Source organism: Cupressus sempervirens, chromosome 7, assembly GCF_028749045.1.
Source record: "Cupressus sempervirens isolate cs-2001-9-10 chromosome 7, ASM2874904v1, whole genome shotgun sequence".
Lineage (NCBI taxonomy): Eukaryota > Viridiplantae > Streptophyta > Pinopsida > Cupressales > Cupressaceae > Cupressus > Cupressus sempervirens.
In genome coordinates this window covers 566,723,917-566,740,934 of record NC_143124.1, presented here as the reverse complement: position 1 = coordinate 566,740,934, position 17,018 = coordinate 566,723,917, and the positions used below count along the sequence as shown (strand labels likewise).

Below are 17,018 nucleotides of genomic sequence, written 5' to 3'. Positions count from 1 at the left end.
CCTTAGTTGTAATAATGATGTTATCCTTTTATTATCAATAAAATATTATATTACCAACCCAAAAAAATTAGAAGAAAAAGAAAGTAATTGTCAGATTAAATGATTTAGATCTAACCATGGTGGTGAATTTATGTCTAACGAATTTATTGAGTATTGTGAAAGGTACGACATCAAAAAGGACTTTTCTACAGCAAAGACAACACAATAGAATGGCGTGATTGAGATGAAGAATTGAATGGTTAAAGTGATCGCACAGAGTTTATGAGGCTAGAATACTAGTCAGATCTTAGGGGGTGACAGTTCATATGACAATATATGCTCTTAACAGGGTACAATTGAAACCTAGCAGTAAGAAAACCCCATATGAACTTTGGTATGGTAAACCTGCTTCTGTTCAATATTTCAAAATAAAGTGGAAGTAGGTGTTTCATTAGATGAGATGGAGAAAATTTGAGCAGTTTTATTTCAAGGTGTGATGAAGGGATTTTTCTTGGTTACTCCACTCATAGCAAATCATATAGATACTATAATGAAAGATTGAAAAGAATTGACGAATTTACTAATGTCTAGATTGATGAGTTTTGCAGGAAGATGATTCAGAAGAAACAAGTACAACACAATCTGAAAAGGACAATAATTATGAAATTGATGCTATTAGAACATGTTGTTGAACAAGTTCAGCTGGTGGTAATAATGAGTTCTGAAAATATTGACAAGATTCCTTCGAAGTTTGTAAAAAGAAATCATCCAGAACAGCAATTCATAGGGCCTATTGATGATAGTATTTCGACAAGAAGAAAAGGGTAAAATCCTATAATGGAAAAGAGGTATGTCTTTCTTTACTTTCTAATTTTGAAACCAAGTCATATACTGATGCTAGTAAGGATGAAAACTGGATTAAGGCTATGAAAGTGAAATTAAGTCGTATTGAGAAAAATAAAACATGGGAGTTGGTTCCTAGACCAACAAATAAAATTGAAATTGGTACTAAATGGGTGCTTAGAAATAAGTTGAATGAAGTTGGCAAAATAGTGTAACGGGTAGGCACACATTGAGGACACTGAATTTGAAGAAACATTTGCCCCTATATCCAGATTAGAAGAAATTTACATATTTTGGTATTTTCAGTTTATAAAACGTTATATGTGGCAAATGGCTGTTAAATCAGCTTTTCTTAATGGATTTTTGGAAGAGGAAGTTTATATGGAACAACCAAAAGTTTTTGTTGATGCAGGTAAAGAGAATTGGGTTTGCAGATTAATAAAGGTCTTATATCGTCTAAAACAGGCACCTAGGGCTTAGTATTTTAGGCTTGATCAATATCTTCTACAACGAGGCTTTCACAAAGGTAATGCAAGTACCAACTTATATTTCAAAGAAGTTGACCAAGTGTTTGTGGTAGTACCATATGTTGGATTTTACTACACAAATCCAAATAGAATTTGAAATGATTAGAACTTTATTTTCCCTTTGTTTACAATTATCTCAATTGGATGCAGGAATATTTCTATCTCGGACTAAGTATACCAAGGAGATGCTTAAGAAATTTCAGATGGAAGATGCAAACTTGTAAGTACTCCTATGATCACCAGTTGTAAGCTAAGCATGATGAGTTACCAGACACATCAAACAATGTATAATTGGTAGTATGTTGTACCTAACCGTGAAGCAGTTTGATATGATCAGTTTCAATTGCAGAGACCTATCAGGCAAGGATGTCCTCTTCCCCTTCCATTTTTTATATTGCCTCTGATGCTATTTTCTACATCTGTAGGTGCTCAAGTCTCATCCCTGTGGTTAGAGGAGTGACTCTCCCTAATGGGGAAGATCTTTGTACACATCCAATTTAGTAATGGTACTGCTCATTTTGGGAGACTTGAAGAAGACAACATGGAGGCCTTAATGCAGAAACTTGGCACTTTTTGTAAAGCTTTCTAAAACAATATGTCCTAAGCTCTCCACTGTAGAATATATTATTTTTGGCTGGGGATATTGTCCTCCTGATTGGATAAGAAAGTATTGACTTTCAATGGGGGTACCTAACAAACAAGTTAGGTACTCTGGTATTCCCTTTGATATACCTCCCTCCTTGAAAGATATGTGCGAACAGATTATAGGAAAATTTTATAAAAAACTTGATAAACAGAATAGGAGCTATTTGTCTCTTTCCAATAAAATATAAATTTGTCAAAAAATCTTTTCACCTTATCGCCTCTACTTTTCCTCTGAGTGGCTACTTCCAGTTATCAAGTTGATTATAAACAGAAAATAATCAGACAAGTTCTTCAGTCCAATGGCTAAGGAAAGAGAAAGAAACATGCAGTAAAGGGGGTTTGGTGTTGTCTTCATAAATCAGTGTGTCATCTCAGTTTGAAAATCTTGAGAAAACATGGAGTGTTATTAGTTGTTAAGTGGATCATATAAACCTTGATTGGGAATAAATATTTAAAACTCTTGCTAAGGAACAACATTCAGAGAGTAGTTTCAAAGCATGATAGATCTTGGAAGTATCTTCACCTATTTCACTTATTGTTTGGCAAGTTCCCTGTTCTTCTGCTGGTTACAATGGCTTTAAAAGTATATAGAAAGCCTGGGAGAAAGGTAAAGGTTGTGAATTTTCGTAAAGAAGACAATAATATTTTCCCTCAAAATCTATCCAGTGGAGCTTATACAATAAAGAGAGGCCCCTTTCTCTGTTGCAAGGATGCTCTGCTGAAGCCATAAAGAGTTTTGACAATGAACCGGTTGAAAATATGGGCTTCTCTAAGTGCAGAATTTAATCTCCTACAAGCCCAGTGGAAAATTTAATCTATTCTTAGGAAATTTCCCGAATGAATATCTTCTTTGTTCAACCTGGCAATGTTGTTGACATGCTTGTTAACAGTAAGTGGTGTGATCGAACAAGATTTCAGAAAGTAAACTCAAAGGCAATTTATTGCTCTTTGGTTAAATCATGGGATGTGATTAGGCACCTTAACGTTGGAATCTTAGCTTGTTGCAGTACAGGGAAGGATAATCCCCAAAGGAGATGTCCTAGCCCCCAGCAATTAACCATACAGCGGAATATAAACAATAACACAGAGATTAAGAACCACAACAATGCCAATTCTCATAATAGAATCATAAGATTTTCATCCAACATACCCAGTTGTAAGGCCTTTGGGTTACAGCCAAGTACAAAGCAATTACAATAGTAATTTTGCAAGATCTCACAAGATCCAACTCCAAGAAGAATCTAAGCTTATGCTTGCAAGCCACCAAGCACCCTTCTTGTTCTCCAAGTCACACTTAGCTACTAGCTCTACTCAAACTTTGCTCCTCTCAGCTACTCCATCTTCTCCATGCTGGATGATATGACTCTAGACTCCACAAGACCCTCTACTTATACCCAACTAAGCCACAAGTCGGACTACAACAGCTATTAAATACCAAATGCCTTAGAAGGCTTACAACACCCATTAAATATGCATAGGACAAATAAACAAGACCCAAATAGGCCCACACAAACTCCCACGATCGCTCCACGTCATGATCACCCTCTCACGCTTAAATGCACCAAGACAATCAATCAAATCTGCAAGAACTTCGTTCAGCAAGCCCAAATTGCCAAGCATCAGCAACCACCAGCCAAGCATGATCAAGCTCCCACAAGCATGGTCGAGTTCCTTCGAGTGTCGAGCAATGCAATATAAGCCAAGTAACTGTGTAGATGTCAAGCAAACCTTCAACGACCGAGCAATACTACACCCAAGAACTTGTAATGTCCCCTTCTCCGCGCTAGACCTTGTGGTGCCTTGTTGGTCTATCTTTCCATCCAGATAGGCTAACGGCATTTATTTTGAGGATGCCAGCCAGTCATAGGAGTCTATTTGGTTTCATTGGGGAGATATTTAAGTGGGAACTTCCTAAAGTTAAGTCACTTTATTTTATAAAGTTACCTTATCATTTAAAGTCACTTCATAACAAAAGTAACTTAAGTAACTAAAAGACGAAATTGGTTTTTATCTCACATTGCTTAGTTATTTGCATCTTCCCTCACATCGAGGTTATAAAAGCAAGGAGCTACATTAGGATTTACAACTATGAAATATATCAACATATTGTTATGAAATCGATTGCTTGAATGTGACTGGCTATCTTAAGGAGAAAACCCCTTAAGACATTGGGAGACTGGACATAGCCCCAGAAGCTCTCACAAGTGTTCAAACAGGTTTAGACATATAGTGGCAGTATTGAACTCTTGCTTTCAATCGAATCAGCTGGACAGAAGTAAGTGTTACAATAAAAGTTATTAGGAGTTTTCCTTATATTGACTGGGAATATATATAGTTTAAACTCCTACACAGTTGTTAGAGCAAGACGAATATGTGTGGCGCGGCATTAACATCAATAGCAACACGGGGTCGGGTCACTGTGACTGCAGTTTGAGGTGGCACTGCAATCTGCACCCATGAGGAGTGAGCATAAGTGTGGATGTGAAGCTAGCAACAGTGGATAGAAGTACAGGCAAGGACTTTAGCAACAATCGGGGGTGAAGTTGTCTTCACTGTCAACCACTCCAGGTCACGATAGCAACAGCAAAAGTTGCAAACGGTATACATCTACGGCCACTAGTCTAACCATCAACGCATTCAGCATATAAGAGAATCGTTAATGATGAGGAGACATAGCTAGGTCAAGAACACCACAAATCAGGGTTGCCACAAAGTGACAAGGAGTTCATAGGTCCAAGCATGGTAATCTCCAATAGGGTTAGATTTGGTACCCTCGGAACATATGCATTTCAAATGCCACAAATGTAATCAAACCAACCTACAGGGCATTTGCATTATTCCAAGTTCCATTGTTTCCTTGTTTTGTGATTGGAAGTCCATGTTTTAAATCATGTATATAAGGCTATGTGATCACGTTCAGTACTCTTTACTTCACATTCAACAGCAGTCCATTAGTGGAACTAAATATGATGTAATTATTTTAAGTATTGTTTCATTGCAAGTGTTTTTCACATTATATAAAACTCCTTTAGCCATATTTGCTGCATTACTAGAGTCAGAGTATTTCAGTGGTATCGGAGCCACAAGGCTTGTCGACTTGTGGGTAAAGTTTAAGTTACAGGTTCGTTTAAACAGGGACAATGTCAAATAGGTATGAATAGGAAACCTTATAAATTTAGTCACATCTGACCTGAATAGGCAAGATCTTCAGATCAAATTGACATTGAGGACAGTTATATAGTTGATGAGGAGTTAACATTTGGGACAAGCTTACAAGTTGAACAGGGTGAACAAGTTGAACAGGTTGAATAGGGTGAATAGGTTGAACAAGTACAGGGCACTCAAATGGCTCATAATAAGAATGAACAAGAACAAGAAGTGAGGGAAACCTTGCAGGCTATTAGAGATGGACATAATAACATTGCTACTGCACTTCAACAGCTTACAAGTGCTATGCAGCAGCTAGCTCCAACTCACAGAGAGCACCGAGTCATCACAGTGGAGGTGGTAGTGTGGCAGGATCACCCTGAGCTACTAGGGCCCCAACACAGAACACTGACAAGCCACTGATGCCCGTTTTTGCCGATAATAATGTTGAGGAGGAAGTAGCACAACCCGCAGCACCAAGCTTACTTCCAGATAATGCCATGGCCATGTACGATGAATGCGATTTGTTCCCTGACCAAATTAAACAAAATTTGACTTTTGTTCAATACATGAATCAAAAAAGGGAGACAGAAAGACCTCAACAGGACAGAAGGCCTACGGCATAGAATAAGGATTTGAAGCACGCGATGAACAAATTCTCTCCCCCTTTTTTATGGCAGCAGTAAGGCATCCGCCAAAGCTTGGATTCACAAGCTAGAAACCTACCTAACACTTAAGCCCGTGTCAGAGACGGAAGCCATTAGATTCACAATGCATTTAGAGGGAGCGGCATATGATTGGTGGCATTATGTGCTCGTCACCCAGGATCATGATCTCATTATGTCTTACGAAACTTTCAGCTCTAAGCTAATCACCCGTTTTGACAAGAAGGACATTGAGGTCTACTACAAGGATTTGGCGCAGTTGCGACAGGGTGGATCTCTAGATGACTTCATTTATGAGTTTCAACGAATTTTGGTGATGATCTCGCATATGTCAGAACAATGTAAGGTAGTGTTGTTCATTGAGGATTTGCAGGACAGATATAGAGGTTTGGTCAAGGTTCTTAAACCAAACACCTTGGATAATGCTATTAAGATTGCACATGCTCTAGACTCACCTTCTTCGATACTACAGCCTCCTAAGAAACCCTATAAGGGGTCTAATTTGTTCCAAAAGAACAAGAACCAGCATAAGGCTACCCCTCCCAAGTGGGACTTTGAGACACGAAATGAACTCAGGAGGAAGAAGCTATGTTTCATTTGCAGGGAGCCATGGACACCGGATCACAAATGCCTTGGCAAAGGCAAAATACATTATATCAAGGTACTCTTAGAAGAGAAGGATGAGCAACAGGAGGGAGGCGATGTTGATGGCAGCGATGAGGAAGACAGTGAGCAGCCACCTAGAGAGAGAAAGAACGCATCCACTCTGAGACAATCTCCTATCATAGCTTCCCTTTCCAGCGATCCCACGAGTCACCCCTTTCGCTTGAAGGGTGTAGATAGAGGACAGTGTATTGTGTCTTTTAGATATTGGTGCATCACATAACTTCATAAGCACACGTTGGGTTTCAAAGAGAAAGTTGTAGATTGATGACATACACGAATTCGAAGTTAGAGTTGCAGGAGGTGAGAGATTGAGGTGCACAAGGAAAGTGTTAGGACTTTCAATTCACTTTGATGACTTTCTTCTTGAGGCAGATTTTTATGTGGTCGATTTGGATGGATTAGATGCCATTTTGGGGAGACTGTGGTTGCAGACTATTACTAGGTACACAGTTGATCATGATAAGATGCAGCTGGAATTCTTACAGGATGGCTGACCGATGATCCTCAAGGCTATGCCAGAGGGTGAACCCAGGTTGATTTCAGCCCACAAGATGGAGGCTATTATGAGGCATGATGATATGGAGTTGGCAGCACACTATTTCATTTCCTCTAAGGCTACTTTAGACTCAGGGCAGCAGATTCATATTGACATTCAGTCAGTGCTTGATAAGCACAAGAGGGTTTTTGATGACATACCTTCGAGCATTCCCCTAGATAGAGGGTTTGAGCATATCATTGAGTTAGAGGAGGGCATCAAACCCGTCATCACTACACCTTATCGTCATTCCAAGCACTATAAAGAGGAAATAGAAAGGACGATTAAGGAACTCTTAGACATGGGACACATCAGACCTAGCTCTAGTCCCTTTGCTTCTTCAGTTGTTTTGGTGGGATGGCACTCTTCGCATGTGTATTGAGTACTATGCTCTCAACAAGAGGAATATCAAGAAAAGGTACCTTATTCCTTGCATTGATGAGTTACTAGATGAACTACATGGGGCAGTTTATTTCTCGAAGATAGACCTTAGATCTGGATACCATCAAATACGGGTTCGCAAGGAGGATGTGCACAAGACAGCTTTCTAATGTCACTATGGACACTATGAGTTCTTGGTTATGCCATTTTGTCTCACCAATGCGCCAACTACATTTCAGTCATGTATGAACCATATTTTAGAAATCAATTGCGCAAGAGCGTGTTATATTTTTTGATGATATCCTAGTTTTCAGCAAAACTTGGGAGGAGCATCTGCAACACCTAGATGAGGTACTTAGTATTATGGAGGAGCACTCATTGTTTGAGGAGCCAAAGTGTGAGTTCGGATTGACTAAGATTCTTTACCTTGGTCACGTGATTGGTGCAAATGAGGTGAAGGTACACCAAGAAAAGATAAAGGGAATCCTAGATTGGCCACCTCTAAGGAACGTATCCTCGGTCTTTGCTCTTATTACAAGAGGTTCGCTAGAGGCTTCTCTCAAACAATAGCTACCCTCACCGATTTCACATGGAAAGGGGCATTCAGGTGGACCAATGATCTAGAGATGACCTTTGATAAGCTCAAGAAGGTGATGAGCACATGCCCAATTTTTGCACTTCCCAATTTCTCTCACACTTTTGTCCTAGAGTGTGATGCTTCAAAGAGCAGAATTGGCGCAGTTTTGATGCAAGATAGGCATCTAATAGCTTATGAGGGCAAGAAACTCAAGGATTGTGAGAGATTGTACTCCACATATGACAAGGAAATGTTAGCCATTATATACGCTTCAGCCAAGTTTAGACAGTATTTGGTGGGTGGCAAATTTACAGTTAAGACAGATCACAACAGCTTGCAATACTTTTTAGAACATAAGGATCTTAATGAAAGACAACAAAAGTGGGTCAACAAGATTCAGGCCTATGATTTTGACATCGAGTATGTCAAGGGTAAGAACAATATAGTTGTTGATGCGCTTTCTAGGAGTTCCGAGATTTCGGCAAACTGGAAGTCCCAGTTGCTAGTTGAGTATTCTAAGAATACTCAAGCGTGTTAGATCATGGATGGGCAGCTCCAGGACAGCAGGTGCAAGGTAATTGATGATGTGATTTTTTATAAGGATAGGATCTATCTCGTACCAGAGTCTAAGCTAAAGGGAAAAATTATAGAGACTCTTTATGATGCACCATCAGTCGGACACCCAAGTTTCTTCAAAACCTATAGGCAAGTCAAGGAAAGATTTTCATGGAAGGGCCTCAAGGATGATGTCCTTCAGCATGTCAGAGAATGTCGAACTTGTCAGCAGAACAAGTCAGAGCACAAGTTTCCAGCCAGATTATTACAGCCTCTTCCTATTCCAGCACAGAAATGGGAGAGCATCTCCATGGACTTCATTACAGGATTATCGAGACTGCAGGGCAGAGACTCTATTTTCGTGGTTGTGGACAGATTGACTAAGTTCACTCACTTTTTTGCTATAGCGGCAGATTGGTTGGCCTCTCAGGTAGCCAAGTTATTTTTTCGAGAGGTTTTTCATCTACATGATCTCCCTCGAACCATTGTGAGCGATTGAGATAGCAAATTTCTCAGTACTTTTTGGCCAGAACTATTCAAATTAGCAAGTACAAAGTTGACACCCAACACGAGTTACCATCCACAAACGAACGAGCAAACTGAGATAGTAAACAAATGGGTGGAAGGTTATGCCTGAAACTATGTATTAGGACAGCAAAGAGCTTGGGTTAAAAGGTTATATCTAGGGGAGCACTACTACAACTCCTACCACAAGTCCATTCGGATGACTCCATTTCGAACTCTCTGTGGCAGCGAACCACTGTCTTTCATACATCTAGCATTGCAGGACAGCAAGGCACCACTAGCTGGAGATTGGATATAGGATCAGCAAGACATTCTCAGATCTCTTCGAGAGAACATTCTACAGGCTCATAATCAAGAGAAAATATATGTTGTTCCCAAGTGGACAGAACGGAGTTTTGAGTTGGGTAACATAGTTTACCTTTGTCTCCAACCCTAAAGGCAAAGCTTCTTGAAGAAGAGTGGGTCTAAAAAACTTCAGCCTAGATTTTATGGTCCCTATCACATTACTCGGAGTGTCGGGGAGGTCGCTTATGAGTTGGAGTTGTTAGATGACAGCAAAATTCATAACATTTCCACGTTTCTTGCCTCAAGAAAGCGGTTGGTCAACATCTAATACCCTCCATTGGATTGCCCCCACTCAATGTGGAAGGGAAGCTAGTGTTGGTCCCAAAAGAGGTGATTGAGATCAGAGAAAGGAAGTGTAATAGGTCCATCAAGGAGTATCTAATTCGCTGGAAGGATTTGCCATATGAAGATGCCACTTGGGAGGGCGAATCGATTCTGCAGCATCCAGCATTGAGATTGCTTGAGGGCAAGCAATCTCAAGATGGGAGGACTGTAATGTCTCCTTCTCCACACTAGACCTTATGGCGCCTTGTTGGTCTATATTTCCATCCGGATAGGCTAACGGCATTTATTTTAAGGATGCCAGCGAGTCACAGGAGTCTATTTGGTTTCATTAGGGAGATATTTAAGTGGGAACTTCCGAAAGTTAAGTCACTTTATTTTATAAAGTTGATTTATAAAGCTACCTTATCATTTAAAGTCACTTCATGACATAAGTGACTAAAAGACGAAATTCTCTTTTATCCCACATTGCTTAGTTATTCACATCTTCCCTCACATCGAGGTTATAATGAGCTACATTGGGATTTACAACTATGAAATATATCAACATATTGTTATGAAATCAGTTGCTTGAATTTAAATGGCTATCTTAAGGACAAGAACCCTTAAGACATTGGGAGACTAGACATAGCCCCAGAAGCTCTCACAAGTGTTCAAACAGGTTCAGACATATAGTGGCAATATTAAACTCTTGCTTCCAATCGAATCAACTGGACAGAAATAAGTGTTACAGTAAAAGTTATTAGGAGTTTTCCTTATATTCACTAGGAATATATATAGTTTAAACTCTTACACAGTTGTTACAGCAAGAGGAAGTTGCGTGGTATTGGGTGTGGAAGGTGGATGGCATTAACATCAATAGCAACACGGGATCGGGTCACTGTGACAGCGGTTTGAGGTGGCATTGCAATCTGCACCTGTGAGGAGTGAGAATAAGTGTGGATGTGAAGCTAGCAGCAGTGGACAAAAGTGCAAGCAAGGACTTTAGCAGCAGTCGAGGTTGGAGTTGTCTTCACTATCGGCCACTCCAGGTCACGATAGCAGCAGCAATAGCAAACGACTATACATTTGCAGCCACCAATCTAACCATCAATGCATTCAGCATATAGGAGAGTCGTTAATGGTGAGGAGACATAGCTAGGTCAAGGACACCACAAATCGGGGTCACCACAGAGGGACGAGGAGGTCACGGGTCCAGGCATGGTAATCTCCAGTACGGTTAGAGTTGGTACACTCAAAACATATGCATTTGAAGTGTCACAAACGTAATCAAACCAACCTACAAAGCATTTGCATTATTCCAAGTTCCATCTTTCCTTGTTTTGTGATTGGAAGTCTATGTTTTAAATCATGTATAAGGCTATGCGATCAGTTTAGAACTCTTTACTTCACATTCAACAGCAATCCATTAAAGGAACTAAATATGATGTAATTATTTTAAGCATCGTTTCATTGCAAGTGTTTTTCACATTATATAAAACTACTTCAGCCATATTTGTTGCATTACTAGAGTCGAAATATTTCAGAACTGCCCAACAATGACCGAACACCAATCCTACAACCAAGTTCTGCAACTCCAAGGTCCAACCACTTCACCATGTAGTATTGGCAACTACCCTGGGATGCTCCTGCATCAGGCACCCCAAGTGCGAAAAGATGTTCTCAGCAGCTAGAAGAACATCTTTTGGGATTCAGCACATAAATCCCAAACTAGTTTTTCACATACATGTCCTCTAGGTCTTCAACTTGCACACTCTTTCCCTTGTTCCAGTTCTACTTTGTTACATCTTTCTTTGGTGTTTCATAGGTGTGTTTTCCACTCTGATCTCTAAACCTCTCATAATCCTTCAACTCAACTCAGCTACCAATACTCAAGTTCCTCCTACCAAGTTCTTCGTTCTGCAAAAGAATCAAGGATTGCTTCCTACAAGAACGAAGAATCAAGGATTGCTTCCTACAACCTTTCTCAACAATAATCACATTCTTGACACAATCATGCATACCTTACAATCATAGTGCCAAGTTCTACCAAGCAATATGTGACAACTACTCATGTCCACAATATCACACAACACTTGATCCTTATACCATCCAATCTAGAAATCAACAAGACATTGTTCCCTCACTTCCAAAGCATGTTCATCTTGTAACCAACCAATCCTATAAGGACAAGGATGTCTCATTCTCTTCAAACCAAGTTTCTAAACCATCTCCTTAGCAACAAGTTTATCCATACTACCACCATCCACAATCACATTGCAAATTTTACCACCAGAATTGCAACGAGTCTTGAACAAATTACTCCTTTGACAAGGTTCTAGTGCCTTCTTACCAAACAGTACTCGCCAAGCCAGCAAGTTCTCTCCTTCCTGCTCAAGTTCACTAACATGGTCCTCAACTTCATTCACTACAGCAACTCTTCTATCACCAGCCTTTTGTGAACACTGAAAAGCTCTGTGACCTTCGCCACATCTGTAGCAAGTACCCTTAAATGCACCTCTACCTATCCTTTTCTTCTGCTCAACAAGTTTTGGTTTATCTTCAGCAATATGTTTATCCTTTGCCAAGCAATCCTGCTTTTCCTTTCCACAAAAACTACCTTGATTTCCCCTCTTCAACTTATCTTCTGCCCTCCAAGCATACTGATAAGCATCCTCAATAGAAGCAATATTCAGCATACCAATCTCATCCTGAATATTAAATCTCAAGCCATTAATGTACTGGGTCACCTTCTCCTTAGAAAGTTCTCTATGCCCACACTGAATAGTCAACTTGTAGAACTCCTCGATATAATCTTTCACAGACAAATCCTTTTGTTTCGGATTCTACAACCTATTAAACAATTCAAGTTCATAATCAATAGGTATGAACTTAGCCTTAAATGCACCAAGATGATCGATCAAATCTGCAAGAACTTTGTTCGGCAAGCCCAAAATGCTAAGCGCCAGCAACCACCAGCCAAGCATAACCGAGCTCCCCATAAGCATTGCCGAGCTCCTTCGAATGCCGAGCAATAGTGTAGATGCTGAGAAAACCTTCAACAACCAAGCTCCCCAGCCAATACTACACCCAAGAATTGCCCAATAATGATTAAGCATCAGTCCTTCTATGACCAAATTCTCCAACTCCAAGGTCCAACCACTTCACCATGCAGGATTGCCAACTACCCTAGGATGCTCCTATATCATAGCTTTCTTCTAGCTAGTGGTCTAATATTTTTATTTTTATTTTAAATCTTTGGTCTAATATTGTAGAGCACCAAAAAGCTTGCTATAGGTTGTTGCTTGTACTCAATAAGTTGTATTGTTGTGCTCCCCTGTGATCTGTGCTTTTGCCCTATCTGTAAGGTCCCTAAGACCGTGAAACATATCTTTATTTATTGTTTTCATGCTAGAGAGATTTGGCTTTTATTCTTCGCTGATGTAGGGGGGTTATGGTTATAAGGGCAACTTGAATTGGCATGAGACTCTTTTTGGCTAAGAGAAAACAAACTCCGTAAACCTTGGGCTTATTCTTTCCATCGAAATTTTGTGGTATTTATGGAAAGCAAGAAATAAAAGATTGGTTCCAAGTCTAGAGGAGGGAGCTTTATGAGTCATATTTATGATATTTTTGTGCAAGTGACTACACCTTGGAGGAGAGATCTCTTTCACAAGCTACTGGATGAGGAACAATTGGAAATAAATATATATGAGGTCAAGCATGATAGACATTGGTCCAATATCCTCTAACTCAAAGTAGTCTTCCAATTCACCAACCCAATCAATTAGGTTTTCAGGATTCGAAGTACTCGAGAAATTAGAAACATCCATTTTGTGCTTTAGCTTCAACCAAGTGTCAAAATTATTCGGTCAACCAACTTTGTCTTCCATAGATCTCTCCACATGACCGGTTTTATCTTCACCACTCAATCCAGCAACCTCAAAGTCTTCAACGACATCCTCATAACCATCTTCAATACCCACATGCCGAGGTACACTAGCTATAGCCCTCGTGATCTCATTCTTCATCAGCTCCATCTCAGATCTAAAATATGTTTTAGCCTTGTCTGAAATCTTTGCTTCCACAGCATCTTCCAAGATCTTCGCAAACCCTCTGCAACAAATCCACAAGATCAACCAGATTCAACCTCACTCTAACAATCTTCACCCCAGGGCCTAGTGCAAACCGCCTCAACTTCGAGGATCTATCTACACCCAAGAAAACTTGCTTTGGTACCATCTGATGTAGTATAGGGCAACAGAATCCTCAAAGGAGATGTCCTAGTCCCCCAGTAATTAACCATACAATGGAATATAAACAATAACACAAAGATAAAAATCCACATAAATGCCAATTCTCATAATAGAATCATAAGATTTTCATCCAACATACATGGTTGTAAGGCCTTCTGGCTTATGGCGAAGTACAAAAGAATTACAATAGTAATTCTACAAGATCTCACAAGATCCAACTCCTAGCTAGCCCAAATCCACACTCTGGTAGAAAACCCCAAGAAGAATCTAAGCTTGTGCTTGCAAGCCACCAAACAACCTTTTTGTTCTCCAAGCAACCTTCTCATTCTCCAAGCCACACTTAGCTACTAGCTCTACTCAAACTTCACTCCTCTCAGCTGCTCCATCTTCTCCATGTTGGATGATATGACTCTAGACTCCACAAGACCCTCTACATATACCCAACTAAGCCACAGGTGGGCCTAGTAAGTTACAAATTATATTAAATACATATTCAAGCCACAAGTCGGCCTACAACAGCTATTAAATAACAAATGCCTTAGAAGGCTTACAACACCCATTAAATACACATAGGACAAATAAACAAGACCCAAATAGGCCCACACAAACTCCAACGATTGCTCCACGTCACGCATTAAATGCACCAAGATGATTGATCAAATCTGCAAGAACTTTGTTCGGCAAGCCCAAAATGCCAAGCACCAGCAACCACCAGCCAAGCATGACCAAGCTCTCACAAGCATTGCCGTGCTCCTTCGAATGTCGAGCAATAGTGTAGATGCTGAGAAAACCTTCAGCAACCAAGCTCCTTGGCCAATACTACACCCAAGAACTACCCAATAATGACTAAGCATCAATCCTTTTACAACCGAATTATCCAACTCCAAGGTCCAACCACTTCCCCAAGCAAGATTGCCAACTACCCTAGGATGCTCCTGCATCATAGCTTTCTTCTAGCCGATGGTCTAATATTTTTATTTTTATTTTAAATCTTTGGTCTAATATTGTGGAGCACCAAAAAGCTTGCTATAGGTTGCTGCTTGTACTGAATAAGTTGTATTGCTCTGCTCCCCTCTGATCTGTGCTTCTGCCCTATCTGTAAGGTCCCTGAGACCATGAAACATATCTTTATTTATTGTTTTTATGCTAGAGAGATTTGGCTTGTATTCTTTGCTGATGTAGGGGGGTTATGGTTATAGGGGCGAATTGAATTGGCATGAGACTCTTTTTGGCTAAGCGAAAACAAATTCGGTAAACCTTTTGTTTATTCTTTCCATCGAAATTTTGTGGTATTTATGGAAAGCAAGAAATAAAAGATTGGTTCCAGGTCTAGAGGAGGGAGCTTTATGAGTCATATTTTATGATATTTCTGTGCAGGTGACTACACCTTGGAGGAGAGATCTCTTTCACAAGCTACTGGACGAGGAACAATTGGAAATAAATATATATGAGGTCAGGCATGATAGACATTGGTCCTATGCTAGAGAGAATGATGAGCTTTTCTGAGGACTTATCTGGCTTTTCAAACGAGCTATAGCAAAATGTATTATCATGAGAATTAGGAAAATAATTTAGGACTTCAAGATGATCGGATCTTGCATCATAATGACAATACACTTGAAGTTGTAAGCTCCAATGATAACATTTCAGAGATTGGCCCACCTATTGGGTAGAATAAGTTTGACACCTATAATGAAAGTTAATAAATTTGACCTAGCTATTGAGTGGAATAATTTGATATTTTTACAATAAAAGTTGCAATTTTTGAAGGACCTATCTCTAAGAGATACTGATACAGTGTAATATCTACTGGCATTTGATTTTATATATCTGCTGGCTACTGTGTTATATACTTCTGCTCTTCTTTCATTTTCCCTGCAAACTCTGCGCTTGAGGGCCTTGCTTAGCTTTTTCGTTATATGTCATAAAGTGTATGAAGTTTGAACTAGTATGGCCCAACTCTGCATTTGTAGCTGACTTTGTATCTCTTTTTCAGAGACCCTGCAAGGTCTATGGTCTTGGTAATGTCTTGGTAAATCTTCTGAATCGCTTTTCCACCTGAAGTGGCTGTATTTTGAATCTTTTTTATTTTGATAATCTACTATTAAAAAAGTCATAGATAAAACCATAGAGCCAATGCCTTTATTTTTCGAGATAAGTACAGAGATGGCTTAGAACAAAATAAAACGCAACAAAACATGATTCGGCCGCATATAGATTTCTGAAAAAAAAATGGCCGAAACCTGACAAGTGACTTACCTCGAGAATCTGCACAAATTGTGTTCTGCTGTCAATTAATGACAACGGTGAGAAGAGTTAACGGAAAAAAATTTAAAACCCTACCAAAGCATTGTTTTTTCTTTAAATGAGACGAACCAAAACTAATCTCGCTTCGAGTGCTACTTCAAACTATTATTCGCACAGCAATGGCTACTAGACTCACTTTTCGCATCCTTTTAAACAAAAATATAGGTTGCGAGTTAAAATTTGTTTTCAAGCGTGCGGCGAGGAATGTTTCAACTTGCCTGAAAGTTGGTTTTTTCACAACTTTCCGGGAGAAAGTTGCTACAAAATACAGCCAATCAGCTTTATAGAAAAGTAACACGAACTCTTGGTCTGAATTACTCTACGAGAAGACTGTTTTAAATAAATCAAACGAGATAGAATAATTTGATGACCTTGAAATATATACACGCAGAAGCAGTAAGTCCAAAATCGTAATCAAAAAACCTGCAATGATTTGGATTGTAGTTGCCAAAGTCGATTTTAAGTAACGCCCAACCACTTCGTCTTTGGTGCAACCTGTATTGGACCCAGAATATGCTTTGTTTTTCCCTGTGTAGAATATTTATAGGCTTTAAGATATACAACGTCTCATAGATATTTTAATTTAACAAGTGAACTAGCTGCGGCACCTTAATGTGTAATGTTGGGAGGTTAATTACAAACAAATTATGGTATGTTTTTTTATTATACAATTACGTTGTGTAGGAGGACATTTGTTAGAGAGTTACAAAGGTGGAAATAGATGAAGATAAACATATATTAGTGCTTGTATCAAATAAGGTGCAATTGTCTAGTGATATAGTGTTGTATTCTTAGAGATGTCTA

At 39.4% G+C, this 17,018-nt stretch overlaps 1 protein-coding gene across 1 annotated transcript in view; it reads right to left on the bottom strand.

Moving 5' to 3' along the window:
- LOC149548021 (cytochrome oxidase assembly protein) overlaps window positions 1-16,770 on the bottom strand; it is a 43,790-nt gene extending 27,020 nt beyond the window's left edge. Inside the window, exon 1 of the mRNA XM_089792039.1 lies at window positions 16,586-16,770. The gene's annotated coding sequence lies outside the window, so the exon portion shown is untranslated. The remainder of the gene's footprint in view (window positions 1-16,585) is intronic.
- Between the last annotated feature and the right edge of the window lie 248 nt (window positions 16,771-17,018).